The sequence below is a fragment of the Erinaceus europaeus genome, chromosome 5, assembly GCF_950295315.1.
Source record: "Erinaceus europaeus chromosome 5, mEriEur2.1, whole genome shotgun sequence".
NCBI lineage: Eukaryota > Metazoa > Chordata > Mammalia > Eulipotyphla > Erinaceidae > Erinaceus > Erinaceus europaeus.
In genome coordinates this window covers 21151867-21174972 of record NC_080166.1, presented here as the reverse complement: position 1 = coordinate 21174972, position 23106 = coordinate 21151867, and the positions used below count along the sequence as shown (strand labels likewise).

General features: G+C 39.5%; 1 pseudogene; it reads left to right on the top strand.

Moving 5' to 3' along the window:
- Window positions 1-11327: 11327 nt before the first annotated feature.
- LOC103122099 (Krueppel-like factor 11) lies at window positions 11328-13224 on the top strand (annotated as a pseudogene).
- The last annotated feature ends 9882 nt before the right edge of the window (window positions 13225-23106 follow it).

Below are 23106 nucleotides of genomic sequence, written 5' to 3'. Positions count from 1 at the left end.
TCTGACTCTCTCTCTTTGTATCTGAAAATGTCAGCTTGTATGGGCCGAGCCTCCTAGACAACAAATACAAAAAAAAAAAAAAAAAGTAGGAACAACCCCAATAGCACAGAACTGATGAAATAAATTTTAAATAAAATATAACTAGGCATGCAATGGAAAATTATATAGCAGCAAAGAGGAAAGAGGTACTGACGTAAGTTATGACATGTTGTCACATACAAGAGCTAGTCACAACAGATAATCAGGCACTATGTGATTCTATGCCTATACATCCTCCAGATTGTATTACATAAAACTGATAGATCTACCGAGACAGACTCTAGAACCGTGGTTGCCAGACTCTGGAGGCTAATGAGAAGAGAAAGAGAGAGTGATAATGTGTAGTATAAGTTTACTTCTTGGAGGTAATGGAAATATTCTAAGCTAGATTGTGTTCAAGGTCACGTGACTCCTTAAATATTCTAAAAACCTGAAAGCCAACAAATCTTATGTAAATGTTATCTTAGTAAAGAAGTTTATCTATATATGTATATGAGATGTATTATTAATTTATATTAATAAATATGTCTCAGATAGTAAAGTACTTTATAGACTAAGTAATAAAATTGTTTTATATTTTAACAAAAATCTCTTGAAAAATTAATATTACTTTCAAAAGATAATAGTTACTCATTTACTTGGACATCTCGATTCTAAAATATTCAAGGTGTAAATTTTCTCATGAACCTGTCCTTATGAATATTAAAATATAACCACTAAAAATAAAAATTCACGACTAGTTTGAAAGATATAGAAGCTTAAAGGCTTTAAGCTTTACTAAAATTTCCCAGTTAGCACATTAAACTCATTTTTTCATCTTAATTCATGTGAACTTAGAAACAATCAAGTAATATTATCAAAGCTTTTGTTAGAGAATAAGAGTCATGATCTGAGTTCATAACCAAGGGGCGGTCTCTGAGTGTGTTCCTTCTGGAAGAGAGCATACAGGAGGCTTAAAGGATTAAGCAGGAAAGTAATCTAAGTTAAGGTCATTTGCTTAAGACTCTTGGATTGTTTGACTGGAGTTTTCAAACAGAATGTTTGAATGTAAGGTCTTTTTATAACAACCGCAGACATGGCCTTCTTGTTAGTCACTGTTGGGAGGAAAGAGGGTGTTCACTGTTCTTTCATAGTCAGAGATAAGGAAGAATAATCGGGTGGCCCTTTCCTGGTTTCTTTTATTTATTTATTTTTATTTTGCCTGCAGGATTATTGCTGGGGCTCCATGCCAGCAACAAATCCACTGCTCCTGGCGGCATTTTTTTTCTCTTATTGACTAGGACAGAGAGAAATTGAGAAGGGAGGGGAAATAAGGAGAGAGAAAGAGACACTGGCAGACCTGCTTCACTGTTTGTGGAGAGAGAAAGGCTTGGCGTGGGTCTGTGTGTTTATTACTATGTGCATTTAGTACTGTGTGCACTTAAACCGGTGAGGGTGAGCCACCACCCACCCTCCTTCACTTCTGGTTTCTAATAAGTTATTGAATTAGTCTGCTGACTCATTACTATATATATATATATATATATATATATATATATATATATATATAATTTTTGCCTCTCCTCTCCTCTTTGTTACTGGATTATTTATTGGGACTCTGTGCCAGTAAATAATTACCACTCTTGGTACTGGTCTATTTAAAAATATTTAATTTTATTTTTTTACTGGAGCACTAATCAGCTCTGGCTTATGGTGGGGGGGGGGGATTGAACCTGGGACTTCAGAGTCTCAGGCATGAGAGTATCTTTGCATAACCATTATGCTATCTACACTCACTCTTCTTATTCTTTTTAAAAATGTCTTTCATTTTATCTTTTTCCCTTCCTTTCTGACAGAAGAAGAGAGAAGCAGAAAGGAGAGCCATGATCAGAGAACCTCAAGCATATGAACTCAATGCTCCACCAATAAATCTTTTATTCCAAATACAATATTAATTATTCCAACCCATGTTCATGAAATATTCTTCCATTTACTTGTGCCCTTGTGTTTCCTTAAGTAGTGACTCATAATATTCAGTGTATATATCATATATCAGGCAAATAACCAAAATATATTAATTACTAACAGAACTCATCAAATAAAAAAAAGCAGCCAATTAAAAAATGAAGAGAAGGGAGTCGGGCTGTAGCACAGCGGGTTAAGCGCAGGTGACGCAAAGCACAAGGACCAGCATAAGGATCCCGGTTCGAACCCCGGCTCACCACCTGCAGGGGAGTCGCTTCACAGGCAGTGAAGCAGGTCTGCAGGTGTCTATCTTTCTCTCCTTCTCTCTGTCTTCCCCTCTTCTCTCCATTTCTCTCTGTCCTATCCAACAACAACAACAACAATAACCACAACAATAAAACAACAAGGGCAACAAAAGGGAATAAATAAATAAAATTAATATTTTTTTTTAATGAAGAGAATAACACACATAAAAATTCACCTAAGAAGACATCCTGATGGCTAACAGGCCTATGAAAATATGCTCAATGTCACAGATTATCAGAGAAATGCAAGTAAAGACAATAGTCATTGGGGTAGATAACATTAAAAACCTGAGAGGATGAGAGACATTCAGAAAGGGAGAAAATGTGTTGGTGTGTATTTGGGGTAAAAAAAAAAAAAAGGCACCTTACTCTGTGGTTTAAAGTAGTCCCATCCCTGTGAAAAGCAATCCGTATATTCCTCAGAACAATAAAACAGGTCCTACTTTATGATCTGGTAATTTCTCCACCAAGGATTTTTCCAAAAAACACAACACCTATCCCAAGAAAACTCTATATCTATGTCCTTGGTGGCACTCTTTGTGATAGTCCAAACCTGGAGACAACCCAGATGCCCAATGACGGATGGCTGCTTAGTAAAGTTATGGTATAGACCCACAATGGACTAAGAGTACTTTGCCACATCTTGCATGGCACATAAAGGAAGCATGTTAAGTGAGATATGCCCGAAGAAGGAGGAATGCTAGATGATCTCAATCATTGGTGCAAGAAACAAAGAAAGAAAGGGAACCCAGGACCAGGGGTTTTCTATTGAAACGAAACCAAAGCATGAAGAGCAGGGGAGTTAATGGAGAGGTGATTGACTCAACACTGGGAACTCAGTGCAAGAAGAAGTAGGTCAGTACTAGAAGCACTATGCAGACAACTATCATGAGCAGATAAGAAATTTCTCTCGTGGAGGTAGACAGCATAATGGGTATGCAAACAGACTCTCATGCCTGAGGCTCTAAAGTCCCAAATTCAATCCCTGGTACCAACATAACCTAGAGTGGAGTAGAGCTCTGATAAACAAACAAATAAACAAAAAAGAAATTTTCCTTATGTGACAACTATATTATAAGTCATTATCCTCTTAGTTAAAAAAAAAAAGTCTGAGAGAGAAGAGAAGAGAAGAGGAGAGAGAGAGAGAGAGAGAGGATATTGTTTAGGCCTGGGGCTAATGGTGAGGAAGAGAAGAGAAGAGAAGAGAAGAGAAGAGAAGAGAAGAGAAGAGAAGAGAAGAGAAGAGAAGAGAAGAGAAGAGAAGAGAAGGGAGGGGAGGGGAGGGGAGGGGAGGGGAGGGGAGGGGAGGGGAGGGAGAGGGAGAGGGAGAGGGAGAGGAGAGGGAGAGGGAGAGGGAGAGGGAGAGGGAGAGGGAGAGGGAGAGGGAGAGGGAGAGGGAGAGGGAGAGGGAGAGGGAGAGGGAGAGGGAGAGGGAGAGGGAGAGGGAGAGGGAGAGGGAGAGGGAGAGGGAGAGGGAGAGGGAGAGGGAGAGGGAGAGGGAGAGGGAGAGGGAGAGGGAGAGGGAGAGGGAGAGGGAGAGGGAGAGGGAGAGGGAGAAAACTGGCTAATGGTGACGAATGGTAAAGAACCTGGGACTTGCAGGTTCTTTTTCTAGTTCTTCAGACTAGAAATTTTTTTTGCATAACCATTATGCTGTCTCTCTTTTGCTACTTCTTCAGACCTGACTGTTAATCAAATTGTCTGGAATATTTTTGGATGGATGTCTTTTTCCATTCATCACAGTGTGGATCCAAGCATCACATCTCATTTTTAATAGACATTTGAACCAAGACTGGTAATAGTTTAGACAACAGACCATTCTCCGATAAATGTATAAATAGTGGCTGGTTGAGGATCAGCCTGAGGAACAAATAGGTCACCATCTGCCAGTCCCTGTTCAGGGCACCATTTGCCAGTCTAGCTTCGTGGACGGGAGACAGACGACCAGGGACTCATGGCTGAGCTGGGAAGCAGTATCTCGTTTATTAATCAGATACATCACCTTTTATGCATCTCTTCACCGGAATTGGCAAGTGAAAGGAAATGACTAGGAGAGGGGGGCGGAGCAAAAAAAAAAAAAAGCATGAACAGAACATAGAAAGCTTCCATCTAACCAATGGGGATTAAACCAATACCCTGCAGGCAGGGTGGGACCAGTGATTATGTAAATAGACTATAAGTAATACAAGCAAACCTAATGTGATGATCAAAACAGAAGGTCTTATAAGCAGAATTTAGAAGCATACCAATAACCATGCATGAGATTCTAGGCCTAAGCACCCGGTCCCCATCTATAGAAGATAACTTCACGGATGGGAGTGCACTATAGCAGATATCTCTTCTCTCTGTCTCTCTCCCTCTACACCTCTCTCTATAAAAGAAAGAAAGAAGGAGAGAAGAAGTAGAGAGAAAATAGAGAGAAATAGACTATACCAGGAATCGTGGAGCTATGCAGACACTAAATCTTACTGAGGACCTCAGTGGACTAGCTAAATGCTTTCTTTTTTACTTCTTGAGATTATTCTCTGGGTCAGAATTGGGAAAAAAAATGTCTTCACTGTTGTCGGGTTCCTCAGAGGGAACAAGCCAGCCCAGCTCCTACTTCTCCTTCTGGCCTATTGGCCACCAGGAGACAGATGGAGAGCGGGGAATCTTCGGCCAGCAGAGGCAGGGGTGCGTTCCCTGAGGGGTCTTCCCAGCGTATGGTGGTGGCAGAGGATGAAACCTTTCATTGTTGCAGTTACAAATTTATCAAGGGGGTAGCTGTGCAGGGGAAGTAGCCAGCCAGCCAATGAGACCAATATCTCCTTATAAGGGGAAAGAGAGCAAGGCAATGAGAAGGTATGGACAGCGATGCAGGAATGGGGAAATAGAAATTTAAGGAAGGTGAATCCCACCAGAAAGTGGGGTGGGGTGGGTGATGCGGCGAGACTGAAAGGAAGGTTGGAATTCCCCTGTGTACTCTGGCCACATCTTGCTCCACCACAAGGCTGGCGTGCCAAGGGGAGTCTGATAGAGGAGCTTCTGGGGGGTCAATCATCCATGCTCAAACACACATTAGACCCACAATTTTCTTACAGCTTTTTTTTTATTCTCTCATTTTCTTTATTTTTTCTTTTTTGTATTATATTATTTACTGAATAGAAACAGCCAGAAATCGAAAGAGAATGGGGTGATGGAGAGGGACAGAGGGAGAGAGACACCTGAAAAACTCTTTTAGGACTCACAAAGCTTTCGTCTGGCAGGTGGGGACTTGGGGCTAGAACCCAGGTCCTTGCTCATTGTATGCTCAGTCACGTGTCCCATCACCTGGCCCCTTCTTTCTTTTTTAAAATTCAGGTTCTAAACAGGACTCCTTTTCTGTGTCAAACTACATTTTTCAATATTTATTAAATGTAGCTAATAATAAGTAATTCATGCTATGTATATTCTCTTGGGTAAGATCTCATTTCCTAGAGTTGTGAATTTATCTGACAGATATTATGCCTTCCTGGCTATTGCAGGCAATAATAATACCTATTTATTTTTCTGAGATAGAATGTAGTTGTCTATTTCCTTTTCCTTACCCACTGGTATCCAGGCAGAAGACTTTGCTGGGTATGTTAGGTTGTGATTAGAGATTTCTCTGCTGAGTCTTGCTAGAAGTGTTTTACCTTCCATGCTTTCTCATTGTGGATTATGTGCTGATGGAGAAATTCATATTTAGGACATCTTGTTTACATAGTAGAAGGGAGACTCTCAAGAGATTAGGGCAGAAAATACATGTGTGAATAAGATGGTCCATCTCTGACCTCTAAATGGAATATATGTCATCTGCATTGTACTCCACTAGCCGGTAAAGTATCATGTTCAAAATCTACTGGGAAAAAACTGTCCACTTAAAGGGAATCCAGAGGGAAAAAACACTGTGAGTCACAGTACAGCATTGCTCACCATCTCTTATGATCTCAACTCCCCGTTGTCCAGATTCAGAGGCTGCAATCTTACACTCCAGTATCTCAGTGATACTGTTGGGACCTATAATTAAGTCAAAATGAGGTCGGTCATATGCTTGTGAATTCAATATCACTGTTATCTTTATAAGAAGTGGCAGTAGGAAGAAGAGATAGCATACAAGTTATGCAAAAGGATTTTATATCTGAAGCTCTGAGGTCCCAGGTTGAATCCTGAAATCACTATAAGCCAAAGTGGAACAGTGTTGTGTTCTGGTAAAAAAAAAAAAAAAAAAAAGGAGGAATGTAAGTACAGATTTAGTTTTCCACAGTGAAAACCTACAAGTTCTAGGTGAGAAAGCCCAGGTCCATTATGATTCAGTCTCTGTATGACTTAAAAATTCCTTCTTTCTGTGACCCTGCATGGCCTTTCTTCTGTCTGGAACTTCACAGGCTAAGAAGAATAAGGTAGATAAATGATATATGGATAGATAGATAGATAGATAGATAGATAGATAGATAGATAGATAGATAGGTAGATACAATGGACTTTCTTTTTCTCACTAATTCCATTTTATGGGGATCCCTTTCCATGGCTCCATTTAAATTTACACTTATGCCCATTAATTTTTTTCCCTTTCCTTTCCTTCCCTTTCCTTCCCTTTCCTTCCCTTTCCTTCCCTTTCCTTCCCTTCCCTTCCCTTCCCTTCCCTTCCCTTCCCTTCCCTTCCCTTCCCTTCCCTTTTCTTTCTCTTTCTTTCTTTCTTTCTTTCTTTCTTTCTTTCTTTCTTTCTTTCTTTCTTTTTTGTCTCTAGGGTTATTGCTGTAGATCCTTTTTTTTTTTTTTCCATTGCTGTTGGACGGGACAGAGAGAAAGTGAGAGAAGAGGTGGTAGGGCAATAGCACAGTGGGTGAAGTGCACTTGGCTTCAAGCTCAAGGACCAGGCATAAGGATCTGGGTTTGAGCCCCCGGCTCCCCACCTGCAGAGGAGTCCCTTCATAGGTGGTGAAATAGGTCTGCAGGTGTCTATCCTTCTCTGCCCATCTCTGTCTTCCCCTCCTCTCTCCATATCTCTCTGTCCTAACAAATGTGGAAAAATTAAAAATAAAAGAAAGTGAGAAAAGAGGAGAAGATAGAGAGGGGGAGAGCAAGACACCTGCAGACCTGCTTCACTGCTTGGGAAGCCAACCCCTGCACATGGGGAGCCGGGAGGGAACTTGAACCAGAATCCATGAGCAGGTCCTTATACTTTGGGCCATATGTACCTAACCCTGTGTGTTACTGCTTGGCCCCTGTATTTGCTTTTCTGTTCACACTGGATGTTATAGATTTTGACAGTAACACTCTGGTCCAAAGCATTGCATAAGGAAATATAGAGAAGACAGTCATCTATAAGTTAAAGAGAGAAATCTAGAAGAAAACCCTGCTATCACTTTCACAAGGGACATCTAATGGTGAAAAAGTCAGTTTCTCCTGTTGCAAACTCCAAGTGTATGATCTTTCTCTGTGACAGTCCTTGCAATCTGAGTCTCTCACTCTCTCCAGTTAAATACATCATTTTTCACTTATTACTCTTTCAAGCATAGTCAAGATATTGTACCTACTAGTACATGGTTCAAATATGAAATTCCACATTTCTTTCCTCACCTCTATTTATTATATTTTTTAACCCAGAGTCCTACTCTGCTTTGGCTTATGGTGGTGCTGAGGATTGACCCTGGGACCTGAGAGCCTAAGGTATGAAAAATCTTTCGTAGAACCACCGTGCAGTCTCTCCAGCCCTCCAGTGGTCCACTTCACATGGTGCTGGCCTGCAGTGGTCGACATCAAAAACCCAATTCTGACTAATAGCAAAGCGTCTACCAATTGAGTTTTATACTGGTCTTTCCTCTTTTCAAAGATGACTGTGTGAGTTTAGTTCAGAGTGGTGACATATTTATAAGATTAAGAGTCTTCACAAATTGCTTTTAATGAATTTGCTGATTTTTTTTTTTTTTTTGCCTCTAGGGTTATCACTGGGGCTCAGTGCCTATACTACAAATTCACTGCACCTGAAGGCCACTTTTTTCCCTTTTTGTTGCCCTTATTGTTTATCATCATTGTTGTTGTTATTATTGTTGTCACTGTTGTTGGATAGAACAAAGAGAAATGGAGAGAGGAGGGGAAGACAGAGAGGGGGAGAGAAAGACATCTGCAGACCTGCTTCACCACTTGTGAAGTGACCCCCTTGCAGGTGGGGAGCCAGGGGCTCAAATCCTTGCTCTGATCCTTGCACTTCACACCATGTGCACTTAACCCGCTGCTCTACTGCCTGGATCCCCTCCAGAATAACCTTTTCAGGTATACAGAGTGATAGAAAGACGCTATAGTACAAAAACATCCTCTAATGTGGTGGGGTCAAGAATCAAACCTCTGTACACATGGAGAAACAGACACACTATCCAGATGAGTGATTTTGCTGCTCCATTACTTTTTAATATTTACTTATTAACAGAGAGAGTGATAAAGAGAGGGAAAGAAAGAGAGAGAGAGAGAGAGAGAGAAAGAGACTAAAGCACTGCTCTGGCCATATGCAGTAGCAGACATTGAATGTGGGCTTAAGGTTGACAAAACATGTGCTCTTTTCACTGAATCACCATCTCAGTTGCTTAAACTAATTAAATTAAAGCGTTTTAATGAAATCATTAAAAACAAGTCTCATAGAATAGAAGGAGAAGTACTGCCCCAGACTAAAGTTAAGATTCAGTCAGCTGAACCATAATTGTCTTCTGATCAACATATTTTCCCTCTCTTAGAAAAAAAATTCCCTCTATGCCTGTTAACATTAATTGAACAGTGAAACAACTAGATTGAGATATCTTTAATCCCATGGTGGTCCATCTAAGAAAACCCAAATCTATGTCTCTGTCTGCCTCAGAATTATTCTTACATGGCTGGGGATATATAATGGTTATGCAAAGACACTTTCATGCCTGAGGCCCCAAATGACCCCAATTTGATTCCCAGCACCACCGTAAGCCAGAGCTAAATAGTGCTCTGGAAAAAAAAATCTTACAACCTTAGTCCAATTAATCTTGAAAAATCTCTTTGCCTTGAAATTACACTCAGTGATTTCTTTTTTTAAAATATTTTACTTAGTTTAATGAGAGACACACAGAGAGATACCAGCACTCTGCTCAATTCTGGTTTATGTTGGAGATTGAACCTGGGACCTTTAGAGTCTCAGGCATAAAGTCATTTTTGCAAGACTATTATGCTGGCCCCTAGCTCTTGCAATTTTACTTTGTTTACCTTTGTTTCCATCTTTTTGTTTATAGGATTTTCTCCAGGGCATGTTAGCAGAACACAAGTAACAATTTCCTGTTCTGTGCTGTCTAATTGGAGTCTGATTTTGCTCAAATAAACTCACCAGGTAGGTGTGTGTCTTGCCATGTTCGCTGTCTCTTCTAGCACCTTGGGGGCACCATGGCACCTTGGAAAAGCTAAGGTTATCTCTCTTTCTGTCTTTTGAAATTCATGAAAGGCCCTGGTTCCACTAAATACACAAGCACTTAAACCAATAAAATAAATAGAACATTTTTCATTTTTATCTTTGAAAAAAAATGTCCACAATACTGTCTAAAATGAGAACATCGTATTTGCCAAGGGTTGCACCTACTTCATTTACAGTTGTGATCCTGCTTCTAGAACCCCATGAAAATATGCTAGAGACTCAGTATAAATGAACATTGGAACTGAAGCCTACAAGGCTAGCCAAAAGTATGGAATATTTAAACAGAACTAAATACCTCCATCTGAGATTTAAAAAAAAAAAAAGAGGCAGCATTAATTATCAGGTCAAGACCAGACAGCCAGGGTTGTCTTGCTGGTTGACCTATCAGCAAGTAACTTTTCTTTTCTTTTTCTTTTTTCAAAATATCTTTATTTATTTATTAGATAAAGACAGTCAGAAATTGAGAAGATAGGAGAGATGGGGGGTGCAGAAAGACATCTACAACATTGCTTCACCACTTACAAAGCTTTCCCCCTGCAGGTGGGGAGCAGAGGCTGGAACCTGGTTTCTTTCACACTGCACCAGCCCCTCCAGTTACTGGCTTTTCATCTGCTTTATTGTTTTCCTTGCTTTTGTCTTGCAGTTAGCAGATAACTGAGAATACTAGGTTATAGGGAGAAAAAGGTTCTTTCCTAGCAAGGGGTCAGAACATAATGCTGAAAAAGTACAATTTAATGCAAAATCTCACTAAACAGGGAAAACTTTTCCATCAAGTTTGAAGAGAAGTAAAACGTGGTATTATTAAATAGGACTTAAACCAGAATGGCATGAGCACTTCAGAAGATCCCCTAAAAAGCTTGCAAAGCAGAATAAATTCTCCCATTTTATAGTTAAGCAGATGCACATTGTATGCAAGTACAGAACTTGCATGTGAGATCAGTCCTAGAAGTGGCAGGTTCAATCCTCAGTACCATTTATTGCCAAAGATGAGTAGTGATATTGACTCTCCTTTCTCTCTCTCATGTTAAGGAGGCTGGGCAGTCATGCAGTGGGATAAGCGCACATGGCAAAAAGCGCAAGGACCGGAGTAAAGATCCCAATTTGAGCGGTGAAACATATCTGCAGGTGTCTATCTTTGTCTCTCTCTTTCTGTCTTCCAGTCCTCTCTCAATTTCTTTCTGTCCTATCCAACACAATGGCAGCAATAACAACAACGTAATAATAATAACAACAACAATGATAAACTACAAGGGCAACAAAAGGGAAAAAAATGGCCTCCAGGAGCAGTGGATTCATAGTTCAGGTACCAAACTCCAGTGATAACCCTAGAGGTAAAATTAATAATAAATAAATAAATAAACCCTTGGTCCTAAAATAGATCACCCAGTAGGTCACACACTATACCATGCGTGAAGAGTTGGGTTTGTGTTACCTGTCATCACATCATACACCATACAATGGCAAGATTCAAGAATGGTAGGGAGTGGTGCGATGTCTCTGCTTCTTTCTCTGTCTCTAGCTGATAAAAAAAAGTAAACAATCACTTTTGTTTAAGCAAAGCAAGGGGAGAGAATCAGAGAGGAGGGACACTGGGCAGCACTGCTTCACTGCTCATGAGGCTCCCCCTGACACAGGCTGACATCACGGACATAAGTGAATCAGTCTTGGAGAGGAAGTGGCATGACAGCCAGAGGTCTACGTGCAGCATCTTGGAGCAGACCGACATTTTGAAGCTGTTGAGGCTCTTGTCGGCATGAGCTCCTGGGGTCAAAGATCCCAGAAAAGTGACATGTTCAAGATAAGAGCCCTCACACCCGTGGACACAGCAGCATCCCTTCTGTGCATGACTCATACCCAGAGCCCTGATCTCATGGAACCATCCATGAGGACGTTTGTTTCTTCCCTAGTAAATGATTCCAAAGCTTGCACGGTCACGGCCACCCACCCATCCTCTGCTGGGACAGACAAAGTGCTAGGCAGGAGGGCAGAGAAGGACCTGCCCACTATGAAGTCAGAGAAGCCAGAGTCAGCCCCTGACCTCCCCTGCAGGGCCATGGTGACAAGTGTCATCTGTCATACAGGAGAGAGCACTGCTTCTCCCCACGTTTCTCCCACCCACACTCAAGACCACCAGCTTTTAGACAGCAGAGAAGGAAAAAAGCACAGCGTCTCAGACTTCCGGAATCTTTGCAAGACATTCACCTCACAGACAATTTACTCAGTGCTAACTCTGTGTCCACATGTCAGCCTTGCTTGCACAAGTCTGGTGGTTTGGTCCCCACTGGCAAAGGACAGCAGGCAGGGTGGCCAGTTGCAGTTCAGGCCTCCTCACCAAAGAATTACAAAAGTGACTTGCCAAAGAAAGCCACCCCTCTGATTACTGTTCCTGTCTCCAGCCCTGCTGTCCTTTGCCAAATGATCCCTGTGACTGGACAGAGTGGCATGTTGGCAGCATTTTTGAAGCCCTCTCCCCAGGTGTCTGCAGGGACTGTCAAACTCATCCTGCCCTAGGCTGCTCCAATGGTCCAGCCTGTGTTTGTGGGATCATCTGTGCCTCAGGAAACTAGCACTGGTCCTGCCGCAGGGAACTCTCCCCCAGCCTGCCACCTGCCCATGAAACGTGATGGCTGTCGGGAATACCAAGTTACTCCCCCTGGCCCCTGCCCCAGTGTTCAACGCCTCCAGTCAGAACTGTGTCCCTCAGATTGACTTTTCCCAAAGAGGGAACTGTGTATGTAACTTCCCAGGCTGCCGGAAAACCTACTTCAAAAGTTCCCACCTCAAGGCTCATCTTTGTACTCACACAGGAAAGAAGCTTTTCAGTTGTAGCTGGGATGATTGTGACAAGAAGTCTGCTTTCTCAGATGAACTCTCCTGACACCACAGATCGCACACAGGAGGGAGAAAAGAAGTTTGTGTGCCCGGTCACCTGACAAGCATGCCAGGCTCCACATGACCACCAAGAAGACCCCTGGCTGACAGGCAGAGGATGGCAAACTAAACAGAATTGCCTCCGTAGAGAAACCTGGCAGCCCACTTCCATGGTTGCCAGCCTCTTCCTGACTAGAGACTTGCTAGTAGGAATTTCCATACACTCTTTTTTTTTTTTCAGTAATTGACCTGCTATTTAACCCCACCCTGTCAAAAAAAATTGACATTGGGGCTAGGGGAAAGTGGGTAGCTGGTTCTGATGAAAGTATGCTGACTCTTCTTTTTTGTTGGAACTCTGTTTTTTTTTGTAATTGTAATTTTCAGAAAAAAAATTTTCTTTTTGAGGAAATGGAAGTAAAATCGATAAACCTAAATCACCAGCTTTCAAATGTTTTGGCAATAAAGTTTACAAGATTTGGAAAAGAAAAGAAAAGAAAAGAAAAGAAAAGAAAAGAAAAGAAAAGAAAAGAAAAGAAAAACAGTGTCCACAAATAACAACTTCCCCTCAGATATGGGAATGTACATATATACACAAGGAAACTGCATTCACACCTCACCACATATTTCTATGCAATCACAATAAATACATTCTCTCTCTCTCTCTCTCTCTCTCTCTCTCTCTCTCCTTCTTCCTCTCCTTCTCTCTCTCTCTCTCTGGCAGACAAGGAGAAACTGACATTGAAGAATCTCAAGAAAACATTCCAAATCCAAAATACAAATGGGGACAGTAATCAGAAATCAAATGGCATAGTTCTTCATGGTAAAAAGGCTTGGTACTTAACAGTAAGCATGGTGAGGGAAATCAGAATAAGAAATCAGCCCTGGCTTGAATTTCTTACAAGATTTTCCTTAACTACAGGATTCTGGATGACCATTTTGTCCATGGTTTAGTTTCCACCTTCAGGCTCAGAAAATACAGTTCTTAAATTGTATTCCTACTTGCAGTTTTCTGATTATGCCAGTCCTCAAACTCGTAGGTGTTTTGCACTCCAACTGCATCTGTAACGATGACAGCTCTGCACTGAACAGGTACCTGGAGAAGAGAGAAACAACCTGCCTTAATTGCTAGGATACCATCTCCTCTACCAAGGCCAACTATATTTGCCTGACAATGCCCGGAATTGTCTCCAATGTTCTCAGTCACCTGATTTTCTCTCCTGCAAGATATAGTTCCTAACTTTTGGTGGTTCCCAAAGCAGGAATAATCTCCATACCTCTCAGACTTCTTTCCATAAAGATAGTTAGGATTCAGCATAGAGGTGATTTAATGTGGGACTTCCTCAGACTACTTAGGCTCATGCACTAACCTGAGTGCCTCATAAAAGTGATTTTTATTTCTTCAGCAAATATCTGTTCCATCACTGACTTCTGTTTCAGTGGTGCTTTTTGGATGGATTATAAATTCTACAAAGAAGGACCTTTGATGATTTTTTATTTATTTATTTATTTATTTTTTTACTAGAGCACTGCTCAGTTCTCCTTTGGGATTAGGTAGGGGGTGGAGCCTGGGGTTGAACTGGGGACTTGATTGACTCAAACACTAAAATCTTTTTTTTTAATCTTTGTTTATTCCCTTTTGTTGCCCTTTTTTTTTAAAAAATTGTATTTATTTTCCCTTTTGTTGCTCTTGTTGTTTTTTATTGTTGTTGCAGTTATCACTGTTGTTGTTATTGATGTCGTCATTGTTAGATAGGACAGAGAGAAATGGAGAGAGGAGGGGACAGAGAGGGGGAGAGAAAGATAGACACCTGCAAACCTGCTTCACTGCCTGTGAAGTGATCCCCCTGCAGGCGGGGAGTTGAGCGCTCGAACCCAGATCCTTATGTCTGTTGTTACGCTTTGCGACACACGTGCTTAACCTGCTGCGCTACCGCCCGACTCACATCAAACACCAAATATTTTGCATAGCCATTGTACTGTCTCTCTGGTTTTCTGATCTTATCTATCATCTATGATGATAGACCTCTAGTATAGCATTGCTTACACAGAAGGTTGAAATATATATATTTGGCATGGGGAGTAATAATATGGACTGTGTGAAATCTGAACATACTTTTAAATATTTACTTAGTTCATAAGAGAAAGGTAAACAGAAAGAAAGGGAGAGACGGAGAGCAGTACTCATTCTTACAAGTCTAAGGCTCTACTACTGAACTATCTCCCTCACTTCAACTCACAACTTCTCTTTTTCCCTTTTCTAGATAACATGAAGCAACAAATGTGAAAATCAAATGTCCTTCTGCATTTTGTGCCCATATTTATACAGTTGGCATGACTATTTCTGCATTTTTTCCCATTCAAGTTGGATTCATTGAAGATTGGAGTTGAATATTTGATTTACACCTGAAATATTATTTTATCCAACTTATTGAGCAATCAGTCATGGTTTATTTTTAAATTCTTTCATCACAGACATTTTTTTAAACATCAATTATTTTATTATTTTTTATTTTTTTATTTAAGAAAGGATTAACAAAACCATAGGGTAGGAGGGGTACAACTCCATACAATTCCCACCACCCAATCTCCATATCCCACCCCCATAGATTTCCCATTCTCTATCCCTCTGGGAGCATGGACCCAGGGTCATTGTGGGTTGCAGAAGGTAGAAGGTCTGGCTTCTGTAACTGCTTCCCCGCTGAACATGGGCATTGACTGGTCAATCCATACTCCCAGTCTGCCTCTCTCTTTCCCTAGTAAGGTGTGTTTCTGTGGAAGCAGAGCTCCAGGACACATTGGTGGGGTCTTCAATCCAGGGAAGCCTGGCCAGCATCCTGATGGCATCTGGAACCTGGTGACTGAAAAGAGAGTTAACATACGAAGCCAAACAAATTGTTGAGCAATCATGAACCCAAAGCTTGGAATAGTGGAGAGGAAGTGTTAGGGGGTACTCACTGCAAACTCTAGTGTACTTCTGCTTTCAGGTATATATTTTGCAGTAGTTTACAGATACATGTGAACATATGCTCTCTCTCTCACAGAAACTGGTATATATCTAGGTTTTGGGACTTTGTTAGAAAGTGAACCACCTGAGATGGAATTAGAGTATACTATGAAAGGAAAGGTCTCACCCGAGTAATGAAGCTGAAGGGTTGTCATTCCACACGTGAAGTCTCTGGACACAGTCTGAGGTGAAGCATGTTGAGGTGGCAATCATTGCATTGGTTGGGTTGTGATTGGCGGATGCAATATTATTTGATATAGATTGGGAGAGGCATACAGGAAAGTGGGCTCTATCCAAAGGTTCCAGGACTGGGGGAAGTATGGGCTCTATAGTGGAGATGTGAGGTTCCTGCTGTCTTAGGGTTCAAAAAGACAATTGATAGTTAATGTTATCATCACATTATTTGGTAATTGGGTTAACTTTGAAAAGTCCTTTTGTTATGGTTTGCTGTACAGTACCAAGTATCTTGTATATAGCTGTGCTATTGGATGCTTCTGATCTACTTGGTCTAGGCTTTTGAGAGAGTCCGCATATCACATACACAGCCTATATATTAGAAAGATTCAGTTTGTGTTTTGAAAAACTTTGAGACATACAATTGATTTTCCCCCTCTCAAATTAATTAACTAGTGATTTATATGTCTACATTTTGCTAGGAGTGTACATAAATACCATTCCCTCCGCCAAAAGACTCATCACAGACATTTTATATGACTAAGTTATCACGAGACTTATAAATTATACACATAATCTCAAAACAACCTAAGTCATAAAACGAATTAATTTTGAAACAAACAACAGTTCAACTTAAGAATTAAGAAACATTATGTCATAATAGTATGTTTTCATGCTCTGATATATTTTTGTCACCTACACCTACCTATTTTTGATTTCCAAAATATAGTAAAATATCTAGTTTACCCTCATATGTAGATGTAATATTGCCTGTGAAGAGCTTACTTTGATTGCATGGAAGAAAAATAGTGAAATAAAACTAAATGAGAGCTGAAACAACTGGGCTAGAGAGACAGCACAATGGTTACTCAATAGAGTCTCATGCCTGAGGCTCTGAGGTCTCATGATTAACCCTCAGAACTACCTGTCCTAAGCTAGCACAGAGAAGTACCTTGGTCTTTCTAACTCTCATTAAAATAAAGTAATAGTAATTATAACAAAGCAAAAACAACTAATCTGAAATTATTGCTTTTGCTAATAGCATGAGGAAAAAAAAACTATTTTATCTGAAAGAAATTCCTTAGATATGAACCAGAACTCTAACAATTTAGTTAATTACAGAAGATATATTCATTCATTAAAACATTTATTTACATGAATATCTCTAACACACACACATACACGGAAAAAAGTGCTAAAATTCAATTAATTATATGAAATAAATTCTCATTTATTTATCTAAATAAACAGTTTGTATTACAAAGTAGTTTTAATATTACGCTAATTTGTGTCATCTGTGATGATATAAATATGGATTTTAGTAATGACTTATTAAGAGTTCAAGCAAGAATAAAAGAAAACCCAATTTCAAGATTTTCATCTGTTATGGGCTGAAGAGTGTTATCCACCCAAATTCAATAGCTGGACTCTTAATTCCCCACCCAAATACCTTAGAATGTGACATTATATATATAATTTTGGATGGATTGCTAACTCTATATATTACTTACATATCTAGTACCTTATTATCACAATTTATAAATTATTAGAGGGAACCACAGCATCATTTTGTCATATGAGATGTTAGGAATTAACTCAAAATCCAATCATACAAGTCCTGTATTCCACAACTAAACAAACTCTCTGACCACAGTCCTATTTTCTTTAACTTTCTTGAGCACTGAAGAATCATCTCAAAATCCTGTGTAGTAGCTGCTATATCTGAATTGACCCAAGGATTTTCTGATATGTCCACACATTCTCAATAATTATTTTTTTTTGGGGGGTGGCAAAGCACTCTAAATTATAAGCATATTATTTCAACCTGAGCTGCTTTATAGTTTCAGTGACAGTTACTGATTCAGTTCCCTACGACAAACTTTCTCCTCTTTTTTATTACTGATATAATTTCTGTAGCGGATAAGTACAGTGTAGTCCTGAGAATATGTCAAGATGATCTTTCTGTCCTAGAATATCTGGAACTGTCAGTTGAAAATTCCAGGTAGCAAGAAAACAATTACTCCTTTCGGTTTATGACATAATAAAGCATAGTCTTATTTGGTTCTGGTGACTTTAAGGGAAATCAAAATTTAAAGTTATTGATAGGATGTGTGTATGAGTTATATATCTATAGTGTGTATGTATGAATGTATATGCATCTCATCTATAGTATTTATTTTGCTTATTATGATTTACAGATACACTTGTTGGCATGCGCATACAGTCTCTAGTCTTCTATAATAGATATCTGAAAACCACTCTACCCCATCTTAGGGTCCTGTCATGTGCCAGGACTGAGGAGAAAGTCAATGTAACCTAGTAAAATTTTGACATCATAAGTGAAAGGTTATAGAGAGTTGAAAAACTGAAAAGGTGTCACCTTTCAGTGTGAAGACCATGGGGGAAAATAAGCTTACTTCCCTTATTGTTGATGTTTCAAAATGATAATCCTAATAGGAAAAATTGGTTTGAAATAAAATTGGGTTACTTCTGACAGTCAGCTCCACTCCTGATCAAAGCTCTGCTTACAATGAAAATATAAACGGGAATGCTCCATATAACTTCAAATTTATTACAAAACAGCACTACAACCCATCTGTACCACACTGCTCAGTTTTGGGGTTTACATAGGCTGTTTTACGAAGACCATCATATGTATTTAGAAGGAAACATTCTATCACAGAAAGTTAGAAATAAACTTTTACCACACAGTTATACCTTGTGCTGTTGTTGTGGAAATAGCGCATATTAAACTTTTTAATTAAGGCTATATTCTTTATTTGTGTTCCCTCCATAAAGTGAAAAGAAATTATGTACTCCAGCAACTCAGTTGGTAGTAATGCCTTGCTATTATAAATATACCTTATCCAAAACAAGTGTGGGAAACTAATTTACAGAGACAGAAAATATCTCAGAACTCTTTTATGTTTCATATGGTGGGTCTCTTAGGAGCCAAAGGATGTTGGACTAGATTTTTTGTGAGACAGTGAGTTAGCATAGTGACTCATGAAAACTATCAAGTGTTTTTCTTTCTTTGGAATATCTTTCACTTTTAATTGAAATATATGTAATAGGAAATGCACTTAAATGCATATTCTCCAATAAAATGGTCATTTAGATTAAGAGTAATTAACTTTTTATTCCTCACTTTGACTCATTATTTATGGAATGCTTTATAATGTTTGGTATGGAACTCAAAATAACTAGATTAGCAATGAGTTTAAGGAAAATATATAGTTGACCTTTGAGCCATACAGAAGATAGGATCAAATATTTCTCCTTAGCTGAAAATTCATATACTATATTTTGATTGCCCCAAACTGAACAACTGCCCATCTGTTCCACCCTCCACCCGTTTACCAGTGAGTTGACTTCATCACCCAAATCTAATAATACTCATGCCCATAGCTTAACATATATGTCTGCATATTCAGAAGTCACAGATTGAATCTATGAATGTCAGTCAGGTGATATGAAGGACACGTATATTGAAAAAATAATAATCTGACAATCAAAGAACTCAGGCAGTTCCAACCTTTGGTTTTCATGACCAGATAATTGATTTCTGAATGTGTTAGGGATTAGAATAATAGCAGGTATTTACCATCCTAATGAAAGAAACAGCTGGGGATGTGGAGCTGCTCTTCTGGGACATGGGGAAAGGGGAAGTGTTGTCCTTATAGGCAGAATTCCACTAAAACACTGACAAATCCATTTCCTGTATTGGTTCTCCATTCTCTCACAGAAGCTCTGAAATAATCAGTGTATTTCTCCTGAAATCCTTAGAGAATCCCGTCTGATATATGGATTCATAAGCTAATTCTTCCCTTCTCTAGATATAGGAGATGGAAATTAGTGCATCTCTGATAAGTTTTTTAAAGAAACCTGAGACTTTTTTTTCCTACTCAAATCTCAGAGGCTTACACATACCTTTAAGTTATCTCTGAATACTATTTGACTGTCTTTTCCATCTTGTAAATTACTTGATGGACTTCAAATACAAATAATTTCTCAGATTTCTAGTTTTTCTACCTAGCCTTACTCTAGCATGTGACTTTATTTTTTTACTATTATTTTAAGTTGACATGAACTCGGTTTGAAATATAAGATCTGCAGTTCCATATGGTCAAGATAGAATTTTCAGTTATTCAAGTACCCTATACTTAGTAAACAATTACATAGAAACCTGAACATCATGACAGCTTCAAGAGTCTAAACTACTGAATTGATGTGAGAGATTTTTTTTTCTCCCTCAGAGGAGACATATCCCTCACTCCTTCACTATGTATGAGATTTATTTTTTTTTTTATTTATAAAAAGGAAGCACTGACAAAGCTATAGGATAAGAGGGGTACAACTCCACACAATCCCCACCACCAGAACTCTGTATCCCATCCCCTCCCTATAGCTTTCCTATTCTTTGTATGAGATCTTAAAGTCTATCCCTGATACCACGTGGAAGCACTAAAGATGGCGCAAAAGCAGCTGTAGATGGTAGATCAGTGCACTGATGTCTTTCTCTCCTCCTGTGGAAAATTAGCTCTTTCATAAGACACTTGGGCCATTCAAAACTGTGAATTCTGAAGTCACCACTATCACCATCATCATCATCATCATCATCATCATTCAGATGAGAAGTTCTTTTTTCATACTGATTTATTTTTCCTTTTGTTGCCCTTGTTATTTTTTTTATTGTTGTTGTAGTTATTACAGTTGTTATTGATGTTGCCATTGTTAGATAGGACAAAGAGAAATGGAGAGAAGAGGGGAAGATAGAGAGGGGGAGAGAAAGATACTTGCAGACCTACTTCACTGCCTATGAAGCTACTCCTCTCCAGGTGCAGAGCCTGGGGCTCAAACCTGGATTCTTGTGCTGGTCCTTGCACTTCACTCCATGTGTGCTTAACCCACTGTGCTACCGCCCGACTCCCTAGATGGGAAATTCTAAACTATTTTCACTTTGAAATAATTTTGCTATACTTGCTATATTTTTAAAAAATATTTTACGTATTTATATTGTACAGAGACAAAGAGAATTTGATATAGACATGAGAGATAGGTAGTGGGAGAGAGAGAGAGATACCTGCAGCACTGCTTTGTCACTTGTGAACGTTAGCTCTGCAGGTGGGGACCATGGGATTGAACCCAGGTACTTGTGCACAGTAAAGTGTGTACTCAACCAGGTGAGCCGCTGCCAGGCCCCATCTAAATTTACTATTATTATGACTGCAGTTGATATCAAGCTCATGCTTGAGAAATACAGACTACAGTCTAAACATGCTTGCTATACACATTTGCTGCAACTCAGCATACAGAAAGGCTTGAGAGTGTGATTTATGCCTGAGGAATACCAGCTTCTTTTTCGGTTCTCTCTCTTTTTTGCTTGCTGACATGAGGTAACTGACAACAAGAAATATTCTTTTAAGTTTGGCCTGGGGTTTTTATTGCCAGCACACTATGTGACCTCAGATTATAATTCTTCCAGATAAGTTGTTTTGGGAAGAGATATTCTGGGAGTTGAAAAGGCAAAAGTTCAAATAAAGATCAGCTCAATAATCGACTTTTTTGTTACTGACAAAATTAGATGGCAAAATTTGAGAGAAAATACAAAGTAGGCTAGTTGATCTATTAATTTCAAGATGAAGGGTAGGAAGGGTGTATGTTACTAATAGCTATTTTTAAAGTATGTATACCAATAATATTTTAGAAATTAACTTAGAAGGAGGATAGCTATTACATTTTTTTTTTTACTTTGTTACTGTGAACCAGCAAATAGAAGAAAAAATAATTAGAAGCATGACAAAATACCAAGAGAATATCACTCACTGCTGTAAGGAAGAAGTTACATTGAACATATTAGTGTGATATATTGGGTGGAATCTTTCAGAATTCATAACAAGTTTGACTGTCTCCTCTAGGAAAGGAGAATGGAATACTTTATAAACTGACTTTTTAATACCAGTACTAGAAACCAGAACAAAAATAACAAGTACAGAACTCTCCAAGTTAGTTATCAATGATTTTAAAACTGCTTTATAATTACCTATTTCTTTTTTCTTTAAATTTTTTTATTTAAGAAAGGATTAATTAACAAAACAATAGGGTAGGAGGGGTACAACTCCACACAATTCCCACCACCCAATCTCCATATCCCACCCCCTCCCCTGGTAGCTTTCCCATTCTCTATCCCTCTGGGAGCATGGACCCAGGGTCATTGTGGGTTGCAGAAGGTAAAAGGTCTGGCTTCTGTAATTGCTTCCCCGCTGAACATGGGCATTGACTGGTCGGTCCATACTCCCAGTCTGCCTCTCTCTTTCCCGAGTAGGGTGTGTCTCTGGGGAAGCTGAGCTCCAGGACACATTGGTGGGGTCTTCAGTCCAGGGAAGCCTGGCTAGCATCCTGATGGCATCTGGAACCTGGTGATTGAAAAGAGAGTTAACATACAAAGCCAAACAAATTGTTGAGCAATCATGGACCCAAAGCTTGGAATAGTGGAGAGGAAGTGTTAGGGAGGTACTCACTGCAAACTCTAGTGTACTTCTGCTTTCAGGTATATATTTTGAAATAGTTTATGGATACATGTGAACATAAGCTCTCTCTCACAGAAACCGGTGTATATCTAGGTTTTGGGACTTTGTTAGAAAGTGAACCACCTGAGATGAAATTAGAGTGTACTATAAAAGGAAAGGTCTCACCAGAGTAATGAAGCTGAAGGGTTGTCATTCCACACATGAAGTCTCTGGACACAGTCTGAGTTGAAGCATGTTGAGGTGGCAATCGTTGTGTTGGTTAGGTTATGATCGGCGGATGCAATATTATTTGATATGGATTGGGAGAGGCATACGGGAAAGTGGGCCCTATCCAAGGGTTCCAGGACTGGGGGAAATATAGGCTCTATAGTGGAGATGTGAGGTTCCTGCTGTCTTAGGGTTCAAAATGACAATCGATAGTTAATGTTATCATCACATTATTTGGTAATTGGGTTAACTTTGAAAAGTCCTTTTGTTAGGGTTTGCTGTACAGTACCCAGTATTTTGTATATAACTGTGCTATTGGATGCTTCTAATCTACTTGGTCTAGGCTTTTGAGAGAGTCCACATATCAAATGCACAGCCTATATATTAGAAAGATTCAGTTTGTGTTTTGAAAAACTTTGAGACATACAATTGATTTTCCCGTCTCATATTAATTAACTAATGATTTATATGTCTACATTTTGCTAGGAGTGTACATAAACACCATTCCCACCACCAAAAGACTGTGACCCATCCCTCCCACCCACTCCCACCCCCCCCCCACTGGCCAAGGAAGCTGCAAGTCTACCCCTCACCACAGGGCTTTTA